The sequence below is a fragment of the Diceros bicornis genome, chromosome 33 (assembly GCF_020826845.1).
Source record: "Diceros bicornis minor isolate mBicDic1 chromosome 33, mDicBic1.mat.cur, whole genome shotgun sequence".
NCBI classification, from domain to species: Eukaryota; Metazoa; Chordata; class Mammalia; order Perissodactyla; family Rhinocerotidae; genus Diceros; species Diceros bicornis.
The window spans coordinates 6682461-6709444 of NC_080772.1; the positions used below are offsets into that span (position 1 = coordinate 6682461).

Genomic DNA, 26984 nt, shown 5'->3' on the forward strand with positions numbered 1-26984 from the left:
TGTTCTCACATACCCCTCTACATTAAGAATAAAAATAAAAAATTTGTTCAAACATCTTCCTAACTCCAAAAGTTCTTCCCCCACCTCTTCGTTATAACAGTAAAAAACAGTCTTGAGGTTTAACTTACTGATAGCAAATAAGAGTAGCCATCACTTGCAAGTTAAGAGAAAAGAGTTAGTCCCAATTCCTTCCATTAGCTGCCTCTTAATCTGAGTTCTCCCTCCATAGTGAGTTAGACATGCTCCATATAAGAAGCTCTGAGCCTAACACTTATATCATCTCGTGGAACAGTAGCAAGTGCACAGGTCTGGAAATTAGAATATTCAAAACAGCTCTGCCATTAGCTAGTTGTCCAAGTCAAAATCTCTCAGATAAAATAAAGCTTCCCCAGCTATAAAATAAAAGGACAGATTTCAAGATCGAGCATTTTATTTTTAACAACTGGAGGTGAAATCCCAAAGATTAATGAAAGTGGAGAAAGACAACAATAAATAAATTCCCAGAAACCAGTAGACATCTTTCTTTATGATCTTTCCACATGAGCTTAGAGTAAAATTATCAGGGAAGAAGAAAACAGTAAATAAGGTATTAAAATTAATGTTTCCAAAATCATTATTTTAAATGCATTAGATCAAAAACTTTGTTATAATGGTAGGAACTGTGACTTACCGTCAGGCACTGTGAAAAGGACTACCACTTTTCTTAAAAAGCAGATTATAAGTGGCTTATGTTTTCTTTGTTTGATATTGGCAACTGAATGGCATTACTGGTTAAACTCAGTGAACTGGAAAAGAAAAATTTCTGGATTATTATTATAGACAGAAATAATTCAATATGTGACAACAACATATGGTTAATGTTCTCTTCCTTTTAAAATTACCTTCTGAAAGAATAATCTCTACTCAGTCTCTTTTCCTATCTGCACCTTCACTGAAAGCACAAGCATATGACTTTGACCTACACCGCTCCATTAAAAAAGCATCAAACAAAAGTCCCCAGAGAACTCCAACACTGCCAAACCCTACAGCCATTTTTCAGTCCTTAAAATATAATGGTAAAAAAGAGCCCGGGCGGTGGAGTCAGACTGCCTGCATTTAATTCTGGCCCCATTACTTGTATGTGATCTTGGGCAAGTTACTTAACTATTTCAGTTTCTTCTCTCGTAAAATAGGAATAAAAATGGCACCTATAGCAGACAGCCTCTAAGATAGCCCCTCTATCTCCAGGTACCCACAATCTAGCGAAATCCCGACCTCCCTTGGGTGTGGGCAGAGTCTGTGATCTGTTTTTAACCAATGAAATATGGCAAAGGTGATAGAATGTCACTTACATGATTGCTACTCAAGATCATAACTTCCATCTTGCTGGCTGACTCCCTCCCTTGCCAGCTTTGGTGAAGCTGACATATGGAGAGGCCCATGTGGCAAGAAACTGAAGTTGGCCTCTGGCCAACAGCTGACAAGAATTCGAGAACCTCAGTCTGACAACCCGCAAGGAACTGAATCTTGACAACCACCAGTGAGCTTGTAAGATCACGCCTGTCGAGCCTCAGACAAGACCCCAGCCCTGGCCTACACCTTCACTGCAGTCTTGTGAGAGACCCTGAAGCAGAGGACCCAGCCAAACTATGCCCAGAAATTGTGACATTAATACATTTTTGTTATTTTAAACAGCTAAGATTGTAGTAATTTCTTACTCAGCAGTAGATAATATAGTACTCCACATCACAGGGGTATTACGAGAATTAAGTGAGAAAAAAATGTTAACGTATTAACATGGTGCTCAGCAGATGATAAAACATTCAATAAACAACTCTAGCACCCCCCTTTTCTTGGGCTCTTCATCCTCGGCTAACTCTCCAGTATTTGGGTGGGATCTCAACCTTCCGTATTCACCCTTGGATAGTAGCTCACCTACTCGCATGGCTGCAGCTACCACCACCACTGTTGACTGCTGACTCCCAAACCTAGCCCAAATCTCTTTGTAGACTTGAGTTATCTATCCAATCCCTCTCCAACTCAACAAACCCAAACTAATTTCCTTTATGCATTTCATTATTACTGTTTCTAAAACCGAACTCCTTATCTTCTCTGCCCCATAAACCTACTCCCTTTTCATTTTTGTTTCTCTTTGTTGGTGGAATCTACGTTCACCCAGTCTCTCAAGTGCTATCCTAGATATTTTGTCTTCCTCACATATATAAACATCAGTAATTATTTATGTCCAGTCAATTCTAACACAAATATTTATTGACTATCTATCCCTATTCCTATTGCTACTGCCTTAAATCAGGCCCTCACTGTCTCTGGATTTTTACAAAAGCTTCTCAACCTGCTCCATATCTCCTCTATCCCTAGTCTACCATCCTCTACTACGTGGGCAGGCGTCCCACATATAAAGTAAAGGAAGATGGGCACAGATGTTAGCCCAGAGCCGATCTTCCTCAGCAAAAAGAGGAGAATTGGCAACAGATATTAGCTCAGGGCTAATCTTCCTCACCAAAAAAAAAAAAAAGAAAGAAATGCTTTCATTTGATCCTCACAAGAATCTCTGAAGGTAGATATTATCATCCTTATTTTATAGATAAGGAAACTGAGAATTATGGACTTAAGTAATGTCATGGTTAATGAGTGTGGATTCAAACCCAGGCAGTCCAATTCCACCTTCTCATGCCTTTAACCACTATGATAACATCCAATAAGACAGCAAACATTATATGGCTTCTTCCTCTCTACCACAACTTCTCACCCTCATTCTCTCTACCACTCTCCAACTTTTCACTCCCAAACACCACACTGCTTAAACTCGATGAACAAAACAAGCTGTTTAAAAGTCTCTCAGCCTTCAGTGGGGCTGTTCTCCCTGCTTAGAATCCTCCTTCCTCTACTTGCTATTATCACTCCTTCCTCCTGCCCTACTCCCTCCATACACATTTTCTTCCACAGATTTAATCACACAGTCATATCATTAGCTGTGCCAACTACGTACTCTCTGTGTGCTTCTATGCTTGAGTGTACTGTGATGTTTCTTTTCGTATGCCTCACTTCTTTGAATAGTAAGCTTCTTTAAAGCAAGAACCACGCATTCCTGGGAACTACCTCTAAAATATTTTCTATATAAAATGAATGAATAATCCTACACCAGTAAAGGATTATCCTATATCCTTGTGAAGACTGCTAAAAAGTCACACGATTGACGTTTACCACAGTATTTCTTCAGCTTGTTCTCAAAGGAAAATCTCCAGATTTTCGAATGTCATTATTTACACAACAACAAATAAGGCTCCATTTCATCCATAACCAACACCATTTGCCCATCACTACCATTTATGGATGATGCAGATACTCTACAAATGCAGCCCCAATGGCTTGGCCCAACTAAACAGATACTAAAGTTCCACCTAATTACCATATACTAAGATATATGTTCCTGTTATACTACAGATTAGTACCAAATCTTTTAATGAACAAGGGAAAGTGACTAGAAAGCCAATAGATTAAAGTGACAAAGAGCTGATTATCAGAGCCTCCAAGCAACAGAGCTGGGTCCCTGGATGAGTACAATAAGCAAAGCCCCCTGCTAACCTCTGTAGGGCTTGTAGTGTATCAGAGAAAAGCCTAAGTTAAAAGTCACTAAAAGTTTGAGGATTTCATACTAGAACATTATCCAGTATATCCTGACTCATATGTTTTCTTGTCGTTCACTTAATAATCATCTTTCCACGTTATTACAAATGCTTCATAAACATCAATATTGATGGGTAAAAAGCATTCCAACTTGTGAATTCATCATAATTTATTTCCTTACTATCTCTCAGGTTTTTGTTTTTTTTCTTTTTTCTTTTTGTGAGGAAGATTAGCCTTGAGCTAACATCTGTTGCCAATATTCCTCTTTTTGCTGAGGGAGACTGGCCCTGGGCTAACATCCCTGCCCATCTTCCTCCCCTTTATATGGGACGCCCCCACAGCACAGCTTGACAAGCAGTGTGTCGGTGCGCGCCCAGGATCCGAACCCTGGGCCACCGCAGCAGAGCGCGCGCACTTAACTGCTACGCCACCAGGCAAGTCCCAGGTTTTTGTTTTTTAACCTCACACATTTTTCTCTTACGTTTAGGATTATTTCCATAAAGGAGATTCCTAGAAGTAAAATTGCTGGATCAAAGCATTCAAATATTTTAAGGCTATCAGGGTTGCTTCTTTTACCAATTTAAACTCCTCAGGCAATGCACACAGTCAACAAGGTCACTATATGCTTGCCAACATCATATTTTTAAATGTTTGCTAATATTATTTTATATTTAAACGTTGTCATATTATTAGCAAGTCTGAATTTTATTCATTCATCAACTGCCTACTATGTACCATACACTATGTTAGACATGAAATGTAACAGTAAACAAGATCAACATAGTTCCAGGACTACTACGAACCAGAAAAATGAAAACCTTAACTTATAAGGTTAGCTTAAAGATTAAGTAAGACAATGTATATATACAAGGCACCCAACACAATCCCTAAGACAAGCACTCAATAAATGTACTCAACAACCACTGATTTCGTACACTCAAGTGCCAAACACTGAAGATATAAAAACGATGAAAAAAGTTAATATCTGCAGGCAGAAAAAGTAGGCAGAATTATCATAAATGTGATATTTTCTAAGTGTGCAGAGAACGACAGGGAAATTATAAAAGGCACACTTAGATTGACAAGAGTAGCCAGAGGGTATAGTCCTAGAAAAGGTATACAGATCTGAAAGATGTTGGCAACAAAGGAAGCTAGAGAGATAAGCAGGGAATCACATGGCTGTGTTCAATAAAGGTTTGATGAATGAAGGAGTGAATGAATTCATAAAAAAGTATAGACTTTACCTTACAGGTTAAAAGGAGCCATCTTGTTTTCTGAAGGATTAGACAGCTAAAGTATAGTAACTAAAATGGAAGGAATATTTGTGATAGAGATGATTAATCCAAACCCAACAAACATTTATTGAGCTTATGTGCCAGGACTGGGTATTTTGTGAACAAAACAGACATGATCTTTGCCCTTCACAGTCTTGAAGGAGAAAAAGGCATTAAACCAAAAGAAAGCAAACATGATATACGTTGCGATAAATGCAATGAAAGAAGAGTGGGTAGGAAGAAGGACCTACTTTAGATTTGCGTGATCAAAGTAAGCCTCTTCTCAGGTTACATATAAATGGGGTCACAGGGATGTGACAAAGCCTGTCCTGCTAAGGTGGGGTAAAGCAGTACAAGAAGACAACATTTTCGTGAGACTAAACATAAAATCTTTATAATAATCATCACTATATTATTTTAAATTTTTTCTTTTCTTTTGTTTCCTTTTAAATATTGTTTACTTTTTGTTTTGACATAATTTCACACTTACAGAAAAGTTACAAAAATTGTACAAAGAACTCCCTTGTACCCTTTACCCAGATTCATCAACTGTGAACACTGTACTCCATTTGCTTTATCATTTGGGCCAGTTCATACTCCATGCATACTCTTCTCTCACTCTCTTTAGATAGAGAGATAGATAGCGTAAAAATCAATAAAGGAAACCTCAACTAAAATTGGAATTGGGAAGGCCTGTACAGGGTGCTTTCACATCCTACCACTCATCAGTCAATTACCCCAAACAGGAAGAAGTGGCAATTACAGATCAAACAGGAAGAGACAAGCCTTGCACTCCCAATCAGGAAAAGCAACTACTTTATTACTCCAGCAGGTGGAAGATTTTCTTCTTGCCCAGCAACAAGCCCAGCCAACAGAAATGCCACAGCTCAGCCCAACAGTCGTTGTCATTGCCTGAATTCTTAACTTTCCTCCAATGAACTTTCACTTTTCTCTTGCTGATGACCTCCTTGCCCTACCCTCCTTTCTAAAAAAGCGTTCCATTTTGTATAACCCCTCTGAGTATCTCTTGCCAGATAAGATGCTGCCTGATTCATGAATTGTTTAATAAAGCTCATCAGATCTTCCAATTTACTCAGCTGAATTTTGTTTTTTATCAATAGGTACATAGGTATAGACACAGATATTAGATACATTTTTTTCTGAACTATTTGAGAGTAGTTTGCAGACAGAATGTCTCCCTATCCATCAATACTTCAGAAGGTGTATTTCCTAACAGCAAAGATTTTCTCATACATAGACAAAGTACATTTATCAAATCTTGAAAATTAACTGATACAATATTATTATCTAATCCATAGTCCATATTCAAATTATTGCCCCAATAATATCCTTTAAAGTTTTTTCCCCGCAACCCAGGATCCAATTCAGGATCATATATTGTATTTAGCTGTAAAATCTATTTAATCTCCTTCAATGTGGTACAGTTGGTTGATCTTTTTCTTTTCATGATCTGGGGACAAAACTGCTTTCAATCATCAGAGGCATCAGAAATTACCAAAGAGCAGAGCCAGCCCTGACGGCCTAGTGGCTAAAGTTCAGCACTTACAGCTTTGATGGCCCGGGTTTGCTTCCCGGTCGCGGAACCACACCACCCATCTGTCAGTTGCCATGCTGTGGTGGGGGCTCACACAGAAGAACTAGAACGACATACAACTATGTACCGGGACTTTGGGGAGGAAAAAAAAACAAAAAAAAAGAGGAAGATTGGCAACAGATATTAGCTCAGGGTGAATCTTAAAAAAAAAAAAATTTGAAAAAAAAAAAAGAAATTATTAAAGAGTAAAGATGACCTCAGTGCCATTCCCCTCTCCCATAATACTTATAGTAAATGAGGGAAACTCAGACAAGCTGTTAGCAGCTACCATGTAAACAAACACCAATCTCTTAATCTGGTATTCACCCTAAGAAACAGCTCAACCTAGGAAACCACAATCATTAACAATGCTGACAAAAAAAGGTGACTGAACAAAGCTTATTTGAGAATTAGTTTGTATACTTCACGAACAATGAGAACAATTTCAAGGACAGTTTTGATTGCAGTGGCTCTAGAACCTGGGTTAAATTTGACTCCACTCTTTAGGTACACTTGATACTACCATTTGTCATTTAGTTCATTTCTAACAGTGCCTAAGTGATGTTAATGATATCATTTTGAGAAGCAACTCCTGACCTACCCTGATATGACATCCCACGTTTTTACCCATTATCAATTGTTTACAGCCATCAAACTGGCAGCTTTAACCAGAAGCCACCTTCTGAATCTTCACTCTCTACATCCTCATTTACTGTGGGCTACCATCAAGGGCCTACCCTAGAAGAGCATAGAGAAAAATCTAAATAGTAAGATCAGTCATTATTTCCTCATGGGTCTAGTAGTGCTGGTGGTCCAGGAGTAAACGTCAGGCTATGGCTTCCGTGGCCACAAAATGCTTTTATTTATTCCACATGTCCTAAGTATCCGGCACATAAAATAATCATTGCTAACACTTACTGAGTGATTCATTACATGCCAGTCATTATGCTCAGTAGTTTTATATGCATTACTTCACTTATTTTTCATAACATGTTAGATATTCATATTATTATGTTTCCCTTTGCAGATGAGGAAAAAGATTCAGAGGTTACTCAACTTGCCTAAAGGCCAAAACTTAGTAAAAAAGATCCAGGGGCTTGAACCCAGGTCAGTTTACAACATTCATTCAATAAAAATATCACCTGAGATTCTAGTATGTCTTAGGCATTTTCTTAGCTTTGGGAATAAAAGAGAAAACATGATAAAATTGCCTTCTCTCATGAAGCTTACATCCTAGTGAGCAACATGAAAACTTTACATTTATACACAAACGCCATGATATCTACTTTTACAAACAGCTACAAAAATACATTCATTTTTAAGTAATAATTCAAAAATATATGCTTGCACTTTCTATGTTTTATTTTTAGAGATATGGATATTGTTGGCTTAACAATAGCTATCATTAATTGGAAACATAACCTAGACTATACCAGGTACGTGATATCCTCACAATTCTTACTGTGAGAAAGGTTAGCATTATCCCTATCAATCAAATGACAAAACCATGGCTCAGAAAAGTTCAATTATTTCCCAAAGTCATGTAGCAAGAAAGCAGTACAACCAGAATTAAAATCCATGGCTGGATCAAGGAGGAAAGAAGAACATGAATGTAAACTAAACACATGTAGTAAACACTAAAACACATGTAGTAAATAAGCACATTCTATGATTTGCCCATTTTACTTAGAAATCCCAATACTTCTCTTTTCTTTACCCACCAATTTTACCATTTTTCTAAATACAATACAGAAAAACTTTCAAGATTAAGTAAGGGGGGGCGGCATGGCAAAACACTTGGAAATGTGACATGGTAAGGTTTTCAAATGAAAAGAAAGTCACCAACCAAGAACTGGCATGGATCCAGGTTCTGGGAAAACAAGATTTCCTTTGGTCCATAGATAAGATGATTCTTGGCATGTAGCAAAGCCCGGAAATTCTTCCATACTCTGGTCATGTTTGCATTGTGGGATTCTCTGAAAACTTCATAGCTAAAGAAACATACAGAAGAGAACTTACCTATGGTAGCCAAGAAGAACATGGCTCAGTGTGAAACACTGACAGGGGCCTCCTTTGCTCTACAGCCTGCAGGCTGTGTGGGCACCGTTCCAAGGGACGGTGGATCCCGAGTGGATCCAGAGATCCACTCCACTTCCAGTACTGCCTTTCGCTACCCAGTGTACACAATGAGGGACACCTACACGTTGGGGACTCTGCTACTACTGTTGGCAGCAAGGAGCAGAAGCCCAGCCCTGGAGTGTGAGACCCAGCAGGGTCTTTCAGAAAGGAGAAGGGCAACTCAGGATCTGGGAGTCTCTGGGCAGAAAGTAAAACTTACTGTGGTGGCCTCTACCCTCAGCCTGCCAGGCCCATACCCCTCAGGTGGTCCCGATGGATCCAGAGAAAGTCTCCAACTGACAGCAACTGAGCACAAAGCATGCCCACCACCTGGGTAGCCCATTCTGGACAAATGGCACAGAGCAGGGCAGTTTTTTTCTCTTGTTACATAAGCACCTACATAAGAGCCTCAATTTTGCCTCTGAACCAGCAAAGCCTAAATACTTAACTATCTGGTCCTTCGCAGAGAATGTCTGCCAGCTTCTGCTCTAATGCTTAAGCAACTGCAGCCAACTGAGTGAGAGCTGCACATACCTCAGTTATCACCAGGCATCTAATAGTCAAGGACTGAAGCCCCATGGTGAACACAGGCTGTGTGCAACAGTAAAACCCGTGGAAATGACAGCAATAGCAGCGGACAGGAAGCCCTGCAAGCGACAGGTCCAATTTCCCAGCTTCCTTTCTAACAGATGATAGGACTCAGGATGGATCACAGAAATGACTGGTTTTCTGACTTAGAGGGGAGAGGAAAGAGCAGAAAACCAAAAAGAGAAAAGATGAATCTTTCCATTACCTGTCCCATCATTTAATTTGAGTATTAAAAGATGTGACTTTACTTTCTCCTCAAACTGGTAAGTGGGACAGTACAACAACAAGTGATTAAGAGTTAATAGTCTTTAAATAAGAGTTCCTATGAATTAGTAAGAAAATCACAAAGATCCACAATAGATAAATAGGCAAAGTGCATAAGGAAGTAATTCAAACAGCTAACAAATGTGGAAAATATGTGAAACCTCTTCAGTAATCAAAGAAATACAAATCTAAAAAAAAGATGTTATTTCCGGGGCTGGCCCTGTGGTGTAGCGGTTAAGTGTGTGCGCTCGGCTGCTGGTGGCCTGGGTTTGGATCCCGGGTGTGCATCGATGCACCGCTTGTTAAGCCACGCTGTGGCGGCGTCCCACAGAAAAGTGGAGGAAGATGGGCATGAATGTTAGCCCAGGGCCAATCTTCCTCAGCAAAAAGAGGAGGAGTGGCATGGATGTTAGCTCAGAGCTGATCTTCCTCACAAAAACAAAACAAAACAAAAGGATGTTATTTCCAATCTGAGATTCCAAGCTTTTCAGCCTAAACGAAAAGAGATAAAATACCTAAAGTAAACTACTTTAGAGATGTTAGCATAAACAAGGAATTTTTGTCTTTCCAAAAAATGCATATTCCATAACCCCAGTGGAAAAAATGCAGTGATAATCCTACTGTAGTAAGTACTCACAGCACCCTGTGTAGCAAAGAATTAACCTTATCCAAAGAGAGGTCTGGCCTTTGCCTTCAACTACCGGGAGGGGAACTTTAGGCTCTGGAATGTCCTGCCTGACAGGAGTGTCTCTGCTTGCCTGGGAGCTTTAGGACAGTCTAACAACGTGATTTATGATGGCGACTTTGTGACACACAGTATCAATTCCCATCTCCAGAGGAAATGGAGACTAAAGATATTAGTTTGACCTCCAGGAAGAGCTAGAGACTAAAGGTTAGCTACAGGGACATTAGCTGATGGAGCCCCAGTTAAAAACTCTGGACACCCGAGACTCAAGTAAGCTCCCCTTAGCGATACTCTGTGTATTATCACACATCCTGGCCAAGAGGAGGTAATCTCGTCCATTACTCCATGGGAAAGTATGACCAGAAGCTCTGCATTTAGAACCCTTCCAGACTCTGCTCTATGCATATCTTCCTTTGCCTGTTTTTAATTTGTATCCTTTCACTATAATAAAATTATAATTGTAAGTATAGCACTTTCCTGAGTTCTGTGAGCTTTTCTAGTGAATTCTTGAACTTGAAGGTGGTTGTGGGGACCCCTGAATTTGTAGTCAGCTGATCTAAAGTGAGGGTGGTCCTGGGCACCACCAAACTTGGGGCTGGTATCAGAAGTGAGAGCAGTCTTGTGGGGACTGTTCCATCTAAATATAGAGTTGACTAAAATCATTGCACACCCATATTGTGGTTTCTAAAAGGACCCTTTGGAGAAGTGGCTGATTCCAAAGGTCTAAGGTAGAAAATGTACCAATCACATAAGCTTGGAACATCTTAACGTGCCATAAAGCTCGGAAGCTATCAAAGACTAATGAGACTATGTCACAAGGGCGAAGAAATCAATCTGATGGGGCTTTCACTGACTAAGATAGGATAGTTTGAACTTCAAAAGAAGGATTACAAATAATTAAGTAGTATAAAATACATAAAACTGGGGGCCGGCCCAGTGGTGCAAGCGGTTAAGTGCACACGCTCCGCTGCGGCCGCCCGGGGGGTTCGCGGTTCGGATCCGAGGTGCGCACCGACGCACCACTTGGCAAGCCATGCTGCGGCGGCGTCCCATATAAAGTGGAGGAAGATGAGCACGGATGTTAGCCCAGGGCCAGTCTTCCTCAGCAAAAAAAAAAAAAAAAAAAAGAGGAGGATTGGCAGATGTTAGCCCAGGGCTGATCTCACACACACACACACAAAAATACATAAAACTTCATATGTTCAGAATGTGGGGGAAAAAAAGAAGAAATGCTCAGTGAGCTAGGGCAGCAGCCTAGCTGAAAAAGGAAAATTGAAAAAGGAAAAAAATCAAGCACTTATTCTCTCTTTCCCACACGAACCACAGTTCCAGATAACCAATATGTGAAGAAGGCATGTCCTTTTTTATAGAAAAACTCCAGCTAATACTACAGACAGAATATAGAAGATGATCATTTTGCAATGAAATAATGGATCTAGACATGAATAGACATTAAAATAATTAGGAGAAATCTGACAGATACATTAGGCTGACAAACAAGAACACACTGATCACCTGTTACTCTGCTATCGATATAAGTGTCTTGCCACGTTTCAAGTGAAAGTACACAGCCCATCTATAAGGTATTCTTGCTCCTCTTCCCGCCAAAAAAACTGAATCTAAATTTAATCAGGTCTACATCTACCTGCAGTCCCAGTTTATAAGTAATATGGGGTATAGAGAAAAAACATAAACAATATTGTAAGAAAATAATCAGCTAAATTCAGAAATGAGCATTCTACAGGACAATCACCTAGTACTTTAACAAACGGCTTCAAAAAGAAAAGGGAGGAAGAATTCTATCTACTAGAGGAGATGTAACAGGCATAATAACCAACTGCAATGTGTGGACCTGTCTGGATACTGCATCAAACTACTGTAAAAAGACATTTTTGAAATAAACGTGGAAATCTAACTATGGACTAGGTACTAAATTATACTGGAGAATTACTATTCCTTTTGGGGGAATGATAATGGCATTTAGTTATGAAATAATGAATTTTGAAAAAGTAATGTGTAAAATGATATTTGAGACGTTTTAAAATAGTATAGCAGGGGGCCGGCCCCGTGGCTTAGCAGTTAAGTGCGTGCGCTCCGCTACTGGCGGCCCAGGTTCGGATCCCGGGCGCGCACCGATGCACCGCTTCTCCGTCCATGCTGAGGCCACATCCCACATACAGCAACTAGAAGGATGTGCAACTATGACATACAACTATCTACTGGGGCTTTGGGGAAAAAAAAAGGAGGAGGATTGGCAATAGATGTTAGCTCGGAGCCGGTCTTCCTCAGCAAAAAAAGAGGAGGATTAGTACGGATGTTAGCTCAGGGATGATCTTCCTCAAAAAAGAAAATAAAAAAAATAAAATAAAATAAAATAATAAAATTAAATTAAAATAAATAAAATAAAATAGTATAGCAAAAACAAACAAATGAAGGAAGGGAGGGAGGGAAAGGTTAGTTGGGCCAAGGGATAGATAAGATCAGCAAAATACCAGTAACTATTAAAGTACATGGGATGGATAGATTAGGTTCACTACAATATTCTCTCTACTTTTGTATATGTTTGCAAATTTCCATAAGATATTATAAAAAGTATCACAATTATTTTAATAATTATATTCAACATTTATATATTATAGGTGGGAATATACTATAAATAATTACAACCTTTTTAGAAAGCAAGGGGGTTCATGGGGTAGGTAAGCAAAAGTTTTATAACACACACCTCTCTTGACCCAGTAATTCTATCATAAAAATCATCTTAAAGAAATAATTTGAAACATAGTTGAAGTACATACAAGATACTTCACTACTTATAATAATACTTGGCTACTCATTCACCTATTCATATGGTAAGGTAGGATACAAAATAATTTTTAATAAGGCTTACAACGTTGAGTAAAAACAGTATGTACATGCAATATGATCACAAATGTATAAAAAGAACGCAGACGAAAAAAGATTAGAGGAAAAAATATGCCAAAACAGTAAATGCCTCTAGGTACTGGAATTAGTAATAATTTAGCAAAACAATTAGCTGCTGCCAGAATACACCACTGCCCTGATCTAAAGTAAAGGAAAAACAATTGACTTTTATAAAGGAAGAGTTTAAGAGGCCCGTTTTAAATCCCTATTCTGCCATTTACAAGCCGGGTGATTTGAGAAAAGTAACTTATACTCTCTAAGATGCAATTTTCTCATTTCAAAAGCAGAGATAACATCTTTCTCGCAGGGCTCTTGTGGGCATATCTGTTCTTCAAAATTTACAGGACCAAGTAGTGAGAAAAGGGGAAGCAGAGGAAGGTATCACAAGATTGGCCATGAGATGATAAGTATTGAAACAAAATAATTATTACTTATGGCTCATTACTCTATGCCTATTTTTTGTGTATGTAAGCACTGTATGTGTGTGTGTACGTATGTATTTTTCTAGACAGTCTCTACAAGTGTTTCTCCCTGTGATTTAGCTAACCCATGAACTAATTGAGCACATACAACTAGGAGAAAACTTAAGTATCAGAAGGCAATTTTTCCTAGGTGTTTTAGTTATGAATTCATCCACTCATGTTCAACTACTTCCTATTACAAAACCAGGCTACATTTGGACTTCATAATTTTAAAACCTAAGTCAGATCATGGCATTTCTCTGCTCAAAACCATAAGTCAATTTACAAAATAACTAAATATAAAAATATAAAAACAAAACAAAACAAAAGAATAATGTCTAACACATAGGGACTCTGTGACCACCTTGTACCCATGGTAAGGCATAAACATTATGCTTTACTAAATAAAGGAACAGTAACATTTGCAAATACAGTGAAAATCACAACTTCCTACAAGTAAGCATGTATATACAGAAACATACAAATCAAATTTCTATTTTGCAAAAACACCTAATCAATATAAAGGATATTTAAGGTTTTCTTATTCTCAAACTACACTCTCAGCCTTAATCTTTCAGCAAAAATCACCATAGACATGAAAAATGAAATTTACTTTTGAGTTAAGAGTTCCCCTGGACTTGTAATTGCACTGAGAGGAAAGCTCAACTGGATGACACCCAAAGTGCCTGCCTACTCAAGATTCTATAAGATAAATATTATATATAAGGCACTCAAGTCATCTATTTAGGGAAACAGACAAAACTGAGTCTCTGTCTTGAAGGGCTGTACAATCTTAGGGGAGTAACAAAATGTAAATAACAATTCAAAGTGTCAGCTCTGAAATAAACAGTAAATGGGAAAGGAGTTCCACCATTCTCTTACGTAAGCACTCTGTCCCAGACAAACTAGAGTCTTTTAAAAAAAAAATCTATTTCTATCTTGAGCTGTTATTTCAACCCTGGATTACTAATTTTTAGGTGGTCATGTCACAGTTTCACAGAAAGATAAGTTTTTTTTGGTACCAGAAAGATTTTATTTCTACATTTAATTTTAATTTTTTTTCATATTTTGCAAATTGGACACAATAAGGAATGGAAATTATAAATTTCTGTGTAAATAAAGTAAAAGTTCTGGTCAGATTCTAACTGAAAAGGTTTATAACTTTTATAAAATTTTTTTTATAAATTTCTAAATGAAATGGTTAATAAAATTAATTAAATGCTCTAAATAGGTAACAGAATTAACAAAATATATTTACTCATGCTACTGTCTTAAATTTTCTTATTAAAAGAAACATCATAAGAACTATATAAAGACCAATTTTGTGTAGTCTAAGCCAAAGTTACAAAATTTTATTGAATTACATCTTCTGCAGCCCATCAATGAGCCACATGGCTTTATTATTAAGTAAAAAAATTGAAGAAAAGGGGCCGGGTGGGTGGTGCAGCTGTTAAGCGTGCACTCAACACTGCAGTAGCCGGGGTTTCGGATCCCGGGTGCACACGAACGCACCTCTTGTCAAGCCATGTTGTGGCGGTGTCCCATATAAAGTGGAGGAAGATGGGCACGGATGTTAGCGCAGGGCCAGTCTTCCTCAGCAAAAAGAGGAGGATTGGCAGATGTTAGCTCAGGCCTGATCTTCCTCACACACACACACACACACACAAAAATGAAGAGTTAAAACAAAATTTTTTCATCAGTGCACATCTGTCTAAATTTCCATTTCCTAATCTGTAAAATGTGGATGTTCATGAAACTTGCCTTGCACAGCTTTTGTGGAAAACAAGTAAAATAATCCATGCACAGGAGCTTCTTTAGCACAATGCCAACCTAACAGTAAATAACTTCAAAATGCTACCTAGTGACAGGAAGTATCTCATGACATAACACAAAGTACTCAACAGTGTCTACTGAGTGAATAGTCTCTACAGACAAAAGTACTTTTAGGATACTACTAGCAGGAAGTAAATGACAAAGCAGAGTTCAAAATAGTAACAGAGATCACATCCAAGTAGCTTATTTTTGGTAGTTTGTTTATTAGCCAACGTATTCCAAAGCTCTTTAATTAAACAAAGAAACAATAATAATCCTCTGTACCTTAAACATTTCTTCCTCCCCAAACTATTCCTCTACTGGCCTCTTTGGTTCTACCAAAAAAATCAACTTGCTTTAATATGTCATATGTAAGTAAGTACTCCCTGGTCCCAGATCTACCAGTCACTAAGTCTGTGTACCCCTCTCTCCCACTTAATTCCCTTTAAGCTATCTAATTCAGTGCTTACTACTGCATACCTGAACTCTGACAATAACCTAACTGAGCCTCTCCTGACTACAGATTTCATCTCAAATCCATCTTGGAGGACAGCACCAACTAAACAATCTTAGGTCTTATTTAAATGTCACTTGATGTCTCCCAAACTAAAAATGCTTCATAACATCTACTCAATTATTTAAATTCCTCAGACTAACACTCCAGCACTGCCCTTCTATGCCTCAATACATGAGGCCCCACACCATTTAAACTGACCTGATAAGAGATGAACAAGCCTTGGTCTTTTGTGTCTTTACTCATGTCATTTCATTGCTTCCATTTTGTAACCAAGAAGTCACAACATCCTGTCAAAAAGTCTTCACCAACCTACTGGCTGTCAAGGATCTTCCTTAAGCATTTAAGACCCACACTTCAGATTTCAACTAATCAAATAATAGTGTTTGTATCCAAAAAATAAATACATATCCTGCTATACTTTTTTTCACATGTCAAATGCCTTACATTCCCCAAACTGTATTGTAAATGGCCAGAGAAAACTTGGCCATATCTTACACCTCTCTTTCAAACACCACAGTACTGACATACCACCTAGACATTGGACAGTCAATAAACAAGGCCAAGGCCATAGATAAGGACCAGAACAAAAACCAAAGCTGTAAATCAGAAAATTAAAAAAGACCGCTCAGGGCCGGCCCTGTGGCTTGGTGGTTAAGTGCGCGCGCTGCGATGCTGGTGGCCCGGGTTCGGATCCCGGGTGCGCATCGAGGCACCACTTCTCCGTCCATCCTGAGGCTGAGTCCCACATACAGCAACTAGAAGGATGTGCAGCTATGACATACAACTATCTACTGGGGCTTTGGGGGGAAAAAATAAAATACATAAAATCTTTAAAAAAAAAAAAAAAAGACCGCTCAAAGAGAATCCACAGGAATATCGTCTCTGTTTATTTATAAGAATGTATAGCTTATTTTCTTATTCCTATATGCCTGTTATCAAAAGATGATCCAACAAAGCTGAATTTTCTCCTTCGTATGCAACTGTTAAAACATTAAGCAAAAAGGGACATTAGTAACCAAGCACATATTTGGTTCATCCTGAAATAAAAAATACTTAAACAGAAGTAAGAGAGACCTGAGTTTTCGTTCTAGCTTCACATTTTTACTTCTATGACCTCGAGAGCAAGTTACCTAATTTCTCCAAATCTCAGTTTCCTCATCAGAAAATTGAAAGGGGTGCACTGGCTGATTCCTCCAAACTTCTATACAACGCTATATAGTCAGCTTGTACATTAAACCCAGTTCTAACTTATTTCATGTGTCAGTCGCCAAAGATTAAAAAAGTATACGCTATCTGCCATCAAAGAGCTTAATCACATAAAATGAACATAATATAATGTAATATATAATATTATGGAGAGGTATGCAAAAGTCATATTGGGAAGGAATGAGCAAGAATTCACATAAAGGAGAGGTCATTCCAAAAAAAACAAAAAAGGATATGTAAAATTGAGTTCTAGGTAGAAACCTATGATTTACCCTCCTTGATCACATTTACTAAAACTTAAGAGGATAAGCATAGTAAATCACTAATTTCCTTTAAGAAATCAACCACTAAAAAGAGCTAATCCTTTTATCAACTTAAAACATTGGAATTGCTCATTATATACATTTTCCCTTAACTTATATAAAATCTATTAAACTTCATAAGTGAGTTGAGTCTAAATGATCTAGAACTAAAGTTATCACATGTAATTTTAAAGTACCAGCATAGAAGTCATCTGCTGCTGAAGGAATTACAAATTAACTTGTATGACATATAAAATACAAGCGTAGGACATAATCTAGTTATTACTTTTCACTAAATAGCCAAGGTTTTCTAAAATTTGGCATGATGCTCATTTTATACATAAATTTCTCTTAATTTCTACAAAATGAAATCATACTTAGTATGACACAAGTTAACACAAACCAACCCTAAATTAAAAGCAATGGGTTAGTAACTCATCAATTAACACAGATTTACCTAAAATTATTACCTGGTCCTTCACTTAAACATTGTCTTTAGTTTCTGTCCATTGAGACAATAATTATTAAGTGCCTATTATATATATAGTGAGACACTGCAGGAAAGAACATTTATCAAAACATGTCAAACATACTATAACAGTAATTGAAACTGGGATTCTGGACCATTAATAGATAACATATGGAACAGAACAGATTCACACATATCTTTGTATGTATATACATAGATAAACAATAATAGTAAAATTTCAGATTGGGGGAAAGGATAATTGTTCAAGCAATATTATTATGACAAATGTCTATCCATAGCATGCATAAAAATAAAGTCTATCTGAAATACCATTTTTACCTTTCAGATTATTATTACTAATGGTTAGAATGAAAGTCAAAATGTTGACAAGATAACAGTGAGCACACTGGCACAGTTCTGACAAGAATATAAACTGGTACAACTTTAAAGGAGATTTACTCTGGCTATATGTACCAAAATTTAAATGTGCAAACCAGCAATTCTAACTCTGGAAATGTACTGAAAGTAAATAACCAGACAAGTGTACAAAAGTATATATTCAATGATTTCCATTACATCATTATTTTTAACAATGAAAAACTAGAAAACTGACTATCAACAGGTGTTGGTCAAATAAATTATGGTGCAACTACATAATGTGACATTAGTCTTTTAAAAACATCTGTTAGATTTATACATATTGATTAGTGATATATTTATTATTTTGTAAGAAAACCAAGTTACAGAATGTATCATGTGATTCTGGGTGTGGATTTTATTTTTATTTTATTAACTACCGCAGAGGGAAGTACATGTATACACAACCATTAAAAAAGTCTGGAACGGGGGCTGGCCCGGCAGTGTAGCGGTTAAGTTCGCCTGCTCCGCTTCGGCGGCCCGGGGTTCGCAGGTTCGGATCCCCGGCGTGGACCAATGCACCACTTGTCAAGCGATGCTGTGGCAGTGTCCCATATAAAGTAAAGAAAGATGGGCACGGATGCTAGCCCAGGGCTAATATCCCTCAGCAAAAGAGAGGAGGATTGGCGTGGGATGTTAGCTCAGGGCTACTCTTCCTCACACACACACACACACACACACACACACACACACACACAAAGTCTGGAACAATTTAACATCAATCTTTTTAACAATGGCTATCTCTGGATGCAAGACTTTCACTTTCTCTGGTCTCCTTAAAAATTACGTCTAGAATCATACTTGATTCTAGATCTAAGGGGAAAAATACTTGCTATTTTGAAAAAGAAAAAAAGACAACACTCTATGCATTACAAATAAAGAACCTGAATATGCTGCCCTAGAAGAGTTGGTCCAACTAAAGGAGTAAGACAATGATCCCTATCTGCCGTCCGAATTCTAGCCCCCAATCTGAGGTCCCAATGAAGATCTGCCTCCCCACTCGACAGTCTTCCCTAAATGTTCATTCATATTCAGTTCTCCAATTGCGATCTTTATGTACACATAAGGGAGAGAATAGAACTGTGAAAAGAACATGAGGTTTGGAATCAGAAGACCTATATTCAATTCCTGTCCCCACTATTGACTGTGTGACCCTGATTGACCTCACCTAACCTAAACTATTTTGATTACAAAAAGGAAAGAAACTACCTATCTCATAGGGTTGTTGTGAGGATGTAAATACAGAAGAGTTATGCAAACTAAAGTGCAATACCAACATCAGTTACTATTATTAACTAATCCAGATCTGCCCTCAACTCAAGACTAGCACTTAGCTGATGCTAAATATCTCCAATCAGAAATCACACCGTTGCTCAAACTCAACATGTCTAAATTTCAATTCAGTGCTTTTCCTTTAAAACTATTCCCTAACTTCTTCTGTAAACAAAACTATCATTTTCTTGTTACTCAAGACTTCAGTTATTTCTAGCTAAATCCTAACCATTTTTCCTGTATAATCCAACCCCTCATTTTCCAGTGACATAACCCTTATTTTAGAGCCTGGCAAGTCTTTTCACTGCCTTTAAGTCTCCATCCTGTTCCAACTCTTCCTGAACACTCCTACCAGTTACAGCCACTGTAGTCAGGCTGCTTTCCTCCTGAAGTATCTTTCCTAGAGCCTCACTGTTGCCTATAGCAAGACACAAACCAATGGCCCACCATGCTCTGTTGTCTGTTTCTTTGCAGCTACTTCTCCTATGACCTCAGAGCAGTACCTGGTTCAGTACCCATATGGTTTCACTTAATTTCATTATCTTCCTGCCCCTTTAAGCACGCGAATTTGCCAACTGTGGCATAAAGCTAGATTAGCATTAAAATGGCAGACTCTGGAGCAAGATTTATCTGTATTTGAATCTCATCTCTCCCAGTGAGGCTCAGATAACCTCTACACATCACCTTACCATCTATAAACCGAAATGATACCTTTGCAGAATGGATGAGAGGGATTGCAATAATGTAGTTCAGATTCCTTTACAGTGCAAGGAATACAATAAAAGCTTTAAAAATGGTGGCAATTATAACTTTAAACTCCAACATTCGAGGACTTCATAATTAACCCCAGTTTATCTTTCTAAAAGTATCTACAACTACTGCCCTACATGAAACCTATATTCTCACTTTACACAGTCTTGCCAAATAAAACTGCCCCCCATTTCTGCTTATCTGAATTTTACTCATCCAAGTATGGTCCAAGAGTATGGTCCTATTAGCACTCTAGGAAGTCCTCCCTAATCACAGGTGGCCCACAGTATTCTTTCTCTCTCCTCTGAACTTACAAAACTCTTAACTAGCTACACAAGTTAGTATGAAATATCTTATGTGGGGGGGGGGGGATCTCACATCATGAAAGGACATCTGTTCCTCCTGGATCCCTCTGGGATATAGTCAGCTACAAATGATAGGGAAAGGGAGAGAGTTATTTTTTAAAATACTGATTCCACTGCATTTATTCCCAGATATACAGGTGTTAGAACTGGATTTCCATGCCCGTAAGAAGAAAGAATCTCCTATACTCATAAAAAAACACTGTCTATTCAATTTATCAATTGGAGATTAATTTACAATTTCCTGTTTGAGAGATTACCACCCTAATGATTAGATCAGTCATTCCAGCGCACTGTCAACTAGTCTAATCTATTCGAAACTTAGAATTAGCTTCTTTATATGGGGAGAACACAGGGAAAAACCCCAGGTGACAATTTCTGATCTCCAAAATTGAACACATTCAGTCATTATTCACCTTACCTTTGTTGAACACCCAACATAAGCCAGACACTGTGCCAGGTGCTGGGAATCCAAGTACCCTCAAGTTGCTTTCAAGTCTAGTAGAATACAGGAAATTTGGATGACACTAGATAAGGTGGACCAAAAGCTTCATAGAGAAAGAACAAAACTGGGAATAATTTTGTCTGATTTGCAATTCTGCAAATTGCAATTCATAGCAATTTGACCTCATTGAGGGATCACTGAGTGCTGCATCAATGAAAATAATGTTCAACACAAATGAGAGTGTCTAGGTTACCTGGGGAGCAAAAACTGGGCTTCAATCTCTTCAAATTACATTTATTCCCATCTGATCCTACCCTTTCTCTGCCAAGAGGAAAAGAAAGAGAAAAAGAAGGAAAGAGTAGGTCAGCCATCTTCCTCACATTTCCCCAAAGAGAACCTTTCCATAAAGGTTATGGGCCTCCTAAATGAATGCCTTGTCCACAACTAGACAAGCCACTTCATGTAAGGGCAGCACCAAAAGAACAGAGATAACAGGAATACTTTTAACAGCTTACAGTATGTCTTTCAGGTTTTTTTCCTATGTATACAGGAAGCACATGTGTATATACAGACTGTTTGGTTTTACTAAAAGATAATATCATGCATATTGCTACATAACTTGTTTGAGCTGAATAATATAACGTGGGAATCTTTCCATATGAGTACATATAAATGTATTACATATTTTGGTGTCCTGCCATTCATAAAATCTGTGTAAAATGTATGACAAAGATAATTTGGATTTGGAAATATTAGTAAATAAATAATCTAAAAAAAAGTTGTCCCAATTGAAAATACCATTAGACTTTATCATTTTGTGTTTTTTATTTATTTTTTTTTTTTTCCCCCAAAGCCCCAGTAGATAGTTGCATGTCATAGCTGCACATCCTTCCAGTTGCTGCATGTGGGACGCGGCCTCAGCATGGCCGGAGCAGCGGTGTGTCGGTGCGCGCCGGGGATCCGAACCCCGGCCGCCAGCAGCAGAGCGCGTGCACCTAACCGCTAAGCCACGGGGCCGGCCCTAGACTTCATCATTTTGAATTAGTCTTACTCATTAAAACGAAATTCACTTTATAAGTATTATTGCTTTTAAAAATTTTTTTCATATATGTCATGTCATTTGATAGTTTCTATCATTCTATCATTTGAACAGAAACTCAACAGAAGCATTAAAATGAATTTAAGTCAAGTCTACTAAAAAATAGCTCTCCTGCCTCAAAGTATACCAAGTATGGAAGCCACATCCATTTTTCCTGTGTTATCGTCACCAGTTGAAATACAACATCCAGGGCTGTGCATGGTATAATTTTTTAAGGGATAGCAATATCAAGTTGTGACACTTCCTTTAAATGAGAATTGTTTTTTTAATTCTTAATACTCACATAATTATATCTGTAGCAAAAATTTTCTACTTCTGTTTCATCTTATAATACACAATAAGAGTTAAAAAAATGAAACCAAAATTATCTACATAGCAAATGTTAAATTAGCTTCATTTATTAAAGCAAGACTATATGTAAACATATAGCAATATCAAAAAACAATGTGCACATCTGGAATTTTCAGTATAATGGACAACAAAGCCAGGAAAATATTAACAGTATGGCACTGACTTGACTATTATGACTATTATTTCAACAGATATTCTGGATAGTTACTAACCAATTATTATGTGTGGAATACGAAGGAAAAAATGATGTGGATAGTGCCAAACCAGTAACAAAATAAAGGGTCACAATTATTTTCCTCTCTTAGCATAATTACAAACCAATAAAATATGAGAAATCAAAAGAGAGCAAAATCATGGGGGAGAGAGGAGTGTCATTCCATAATCATCAGAGCACTCACTAAACAGCTGTGAAAGCAGAAACTAACCAGTGACAGAAAGGGTGCTGGAGGCACTCGAGTACTATACTCACAAAAACAGAACCTCAACTTCACTGAGGGATGGAAAGAAATGCCACCCTCTCAGGACCCTGGACCAGTGGTCCAGTTTATAGGCAAATTAGGTTTATTATGTCAACAATATTGAAAGAATCAGAGAAATGTGATAATTAAAATTTACATACTTTTATCTATGACAGCAAGTACAAAATCTTCAACCTAGCACTCCACAATCTGCTTCTCTAGCATTGTACCTATTCCAGCATCTTAAAGCAGTCTACATTTGCAATTTATCTTCTTTAAAATTTCCACTGGTTCACCATTTCCTACAACTTTATATACAAAGCTTACATATAAAGTTCCTCTTGTTATTGTTCGTGTTGCCAGAGCTAAAACTGAGTGTTGCAGGGTTTAATTAACATTTCATGAAAAAATAAATGAATCTACCTCCAAGTTGATTTCTAGCATTGCTGGGTTTACTAGAACAAACCTCTGTGCCTTCGCACATGCAGGGTTAGAGTACACTGCAGTTTCCTTACTATGACCCAAAAAGCCTGAATATCTGTAGAGGCTCCACTACCACCACATTCTCCTACCATTCTCCTCCTCATTCACGCCAGTCCACCCTCCGTAACCTTTTCACTTTTATATGCCGAGTATCTCAGAGCCTTTGCACTTACTATTCCTTCTGCCAAGAACGTTCTTTCCCCGACAGTCACACAGCTAGCTTCCTAGCTTCTCTTAGGTCTTTACTCAAGTTACTCATCGTTGAGGCCTTCCCTGGCCACTTTACCTACAGTTTCAACACTCCAATCCTGATACTTCACCTCCTCCCTTCTCTGCTTTATTTTTTTCTCCCTAGCATGTATCTCTTACTCCACATTTTCCTTTAATGAGTACAGGGATTTTGGTTTGGTTTGTTCACTGCCAAATCCCCAGTATTTCTAGAGCAGTGCCTGGTACATAGTAGGTACACAATAAATACCTGTCAAAACTTGCTGAGACGGCTAGGACTTTTTTTCTAAAGAGAAGTGAAGTGACTTAGCATGTGATATCGTTCTTTTTCTTCTTCTGGAAATATCCTCCTATATTTAAAAGCCCAAATCCCTTCAAATAAATTTCCTTTAAATTTCCAATAATGCTCATATTATAATCATTTTTATACAGGACTCCAATTTTCTTTCTTTTATAAGGCAAGAACAGTTTCTTATATTCTTATATTCTTTATATTCCTCACAGTAACTGGTTCAATAGTCTGTGGGAAGTAAATAATAACTGCATGAATCAATGTGTGTGGCAAGGGACTGATAGATTTTCACTCGAGTCACTTGAGTCAGTATTTTTTGTCCTGTGAAAGAAAAGCTTAATTGAGGTTAGAGAATAGCATTACCCAAATGAGAAAATTTTACTAGCCATTCCTTTTTCAAAAAACAATCATAAGTTATACACATCTGCAAAGTAAAGCACATAGCAGGTGCTCATACATTTGCTGAATGCATGAAAATTTGAAGGCAATCTCAAAATTAGAGGCCAAATAAGAGCTCCTCTCAAGCTTACATAATAAAAATTTAGGTTCTAAAGTGTGGCTTTTCAAAAACAAAGGTCGTGGGTCCTCTGCCCTTTCCGATGAATTTGATTTGCTAAAAGTCAATCTGCCATGCATTCTGACCTTGCATTTGTTAGCAAGGGCCAGAAAAATTTTCTCAGAGACAATAGTACTGCTTCATCGTCTTCCCTGACATCCAGTAATACCATATAAGAATTAGGCCAATAACTAATCCTAACTTTGACTAACATACAAGATTCAAAATAGACTTAAAGAAATTACTTTTTAAAAGTGATCTGAGTCAATATCCAATTTTCGTCAACAAATATTTATCAACATAAAGCATGCCTTTTATAAAACTCTATCTACGTTTTAAACATAATGTAAATACTAAAATAAAAACATGACAAAAATGTTACTGAGAAAATATGTTCATTCAGGCCATATTCTGTTATCAAATACATTAAATTACATTTATGTACATTAAATACAAACAGCAAAAATATCCTCACACCCCTAGCAACGGTCTGCTTATAAATCAAATAACCCAAAAAATCAAATCAGCCACCTTCTTTAGTGGTCCTTTGCTTCTCATAGTAATATCAGAATTGGAAGGACCCTATTTGTATCAAATATAATGAGATGCTTGATTAAACACAGATCTATCTATTTAAACTAAAAGAAGTCTCCTCCTAAGTTGCTAACTTTCCCATCCTTCGGATAAATCATACAAGCACCATCAACACACAAAAACCTAGAAACTACACGATGAAACGGTTAGCAAGATAAGCACATTTTCAAACGGCCGAAATCATTGCTCTATAGTAGACTTTAGGGGAACATTCCTATCTAGCTTAATGTCTTGTAGTAACGTGACTCTTTATCAACAAAGAGCACATTAGTCTTCCTTGGCACCCAGGCCAACACCACTTCGTGGTATGCCCACACTTTAAAGAGGCATGATGGAAAAGACTAGATTACGAAACCATAAACAATAAACAGCACATCCACCGGGCGGTGGAAGAAACCAGCGAGAGTCCCCTCAGAAGCTGCCATTTCTCCTGTTTCCACCAAGAAAGTTGTGAAATCCGCAAACACACTCCATCCCAAATCTATCAGTGGGGCGGGAGGAGGCTGAGTCATTCCTAGGAGTAACTTTACACCGATCCTCGCACTCCGGGGTCGGGACAAAGACATCTCTCCGTTCCTCACACTGCGCGCTTCCTTCAGCCTCGGCCCAATTCCACGCTCCGGTTTCTCAAGTCAAAGACACCATTAGGGTGAGCCCGGCAGCGGTGACCACGCGCGCGGAGGAGGCGTCCGGGTGGGTTTAGGTCCCTCGCCCTCCGCCACTCCCGCGACTCGGCCGGGGGCGCGGACAGGGAGGGGCCCTGGGGCCGGGCCGAGGAAGCCGCAGGTAGGCCCGCACGGGCGAGCCCACCTTACACCTCCCGCAGCTCGTGGGGCTTCGACTCGAACCGCGTGTCTCCACCGCGGCTGTGGCGCCAGGGAGGCGGCCGCCGGCAACACCTGCCGGGCCGGATGCGCGGGCCCGCGGGCGCACACACCTGCGCGCGGGCGGAGCGCGGGCCGCCGGGCCCCCGACCCCTGTGCGGGGCTGGCCGCGCGGCCGCCGCGCCGGGGGGGAAGGGGACACGGCGGCGACGGCACCTACCTGTCAGCACCTCCTCCTCCGCCGGCGGCGACAGCAGAGCCGACAGCCCCTGGCACCATCTTCCGCCGCCGCCTCCTCGTCGGCGGCGGCTACCAACCGCCCATCCGGCACCGCCAACGGACACAACCGCCGGCGTCCCGGTGCCTGCGCGGCCCCGAACTCCGGGAGGGAGGGAGCGGTCGGGGCGGAGACGGGACGCGGTCAGGCCCCTCGGCTCTGGGTAAAGGGCCGGGAGACAGCGGGCCGCGGCCTGTCAGAGCCGAGGGGCCGGGCGACAGGAGGACCCCGAGGCAGCGCCGAGGGCTCGGCAGGGCCGCGGACACAGCCGCGACTGGGTTTGTTATTGTCGACTCTGTCCCTTCCTCCGCGGGGCAAGCCGGGAAACGGCGGGCGGGGGAGGGGCGCGCCGGGCGGCCCGGCTGCGCAGAGAGGCGTCGCGCAGGTCCGGAAGTCGGCTGGCTGCCGGGAAAGGGGCGGCTCCGCTTCCTGTGGTTGCCCGCCGGCCGGCGACTTGGGTGTCCTCTCCTGACCCCGGGAGACTGCGGGCGCGGCCTGTTGGGTGCTAGCTGCCGTCCAGGCGTGGGCAACCCTAAGATGAGCTTAACCTTCCTTGCTACGGCGAGTTGGCCTGAGCTAGGCAGACCCCGCCGAATTTTGGGTTAGCTGCCGGTGAAAGAGCTGGTCTCCTCGCCCTGTCCCGCAGGAGCGGGGCCGGCCGAGGGTCCAGGGCCTTCGTCGCCGCCCCCGGAGCAGCCCGCAGACCGGACTAAGATCTGTGAGAGGATGGCGTA

General features: G+C 39.5%; 1 protein-coding gene across 3 annotated transcripts in view; it reads right to left on the reverse strand.

Annotated features, from left to right (window-relative positions):
- RB1CC1 (RB1 inducible coiled-coil 1) overlaps window positions 1–26281 on the reverse strand; it is a 94569-nt gene extending 68288 nt beyond the window's left edge. For 2 of the 3 annotated variants that reach the window (XM_058528694.1, XM_058528691.1), the window contains exons 1-2: window positions 26194–26281; window positions 671–785 (exon numbers count right to left, since the gene is read on the reverse strand). The gene's annotated coding sequence lies outside the window, so the exon portion shown is untranslated. Of the gene's footprint in view, window positions 1–670; window positions 786–8341; window positions 8487–26193 lie in introns of all 3 variants that reach the window. The other variant, XM_058528692.1, reaches the window with a different exon arrangement.
- Between the last annotated feature and the right edge of the window lie 703 nt (window positions 26282–26984).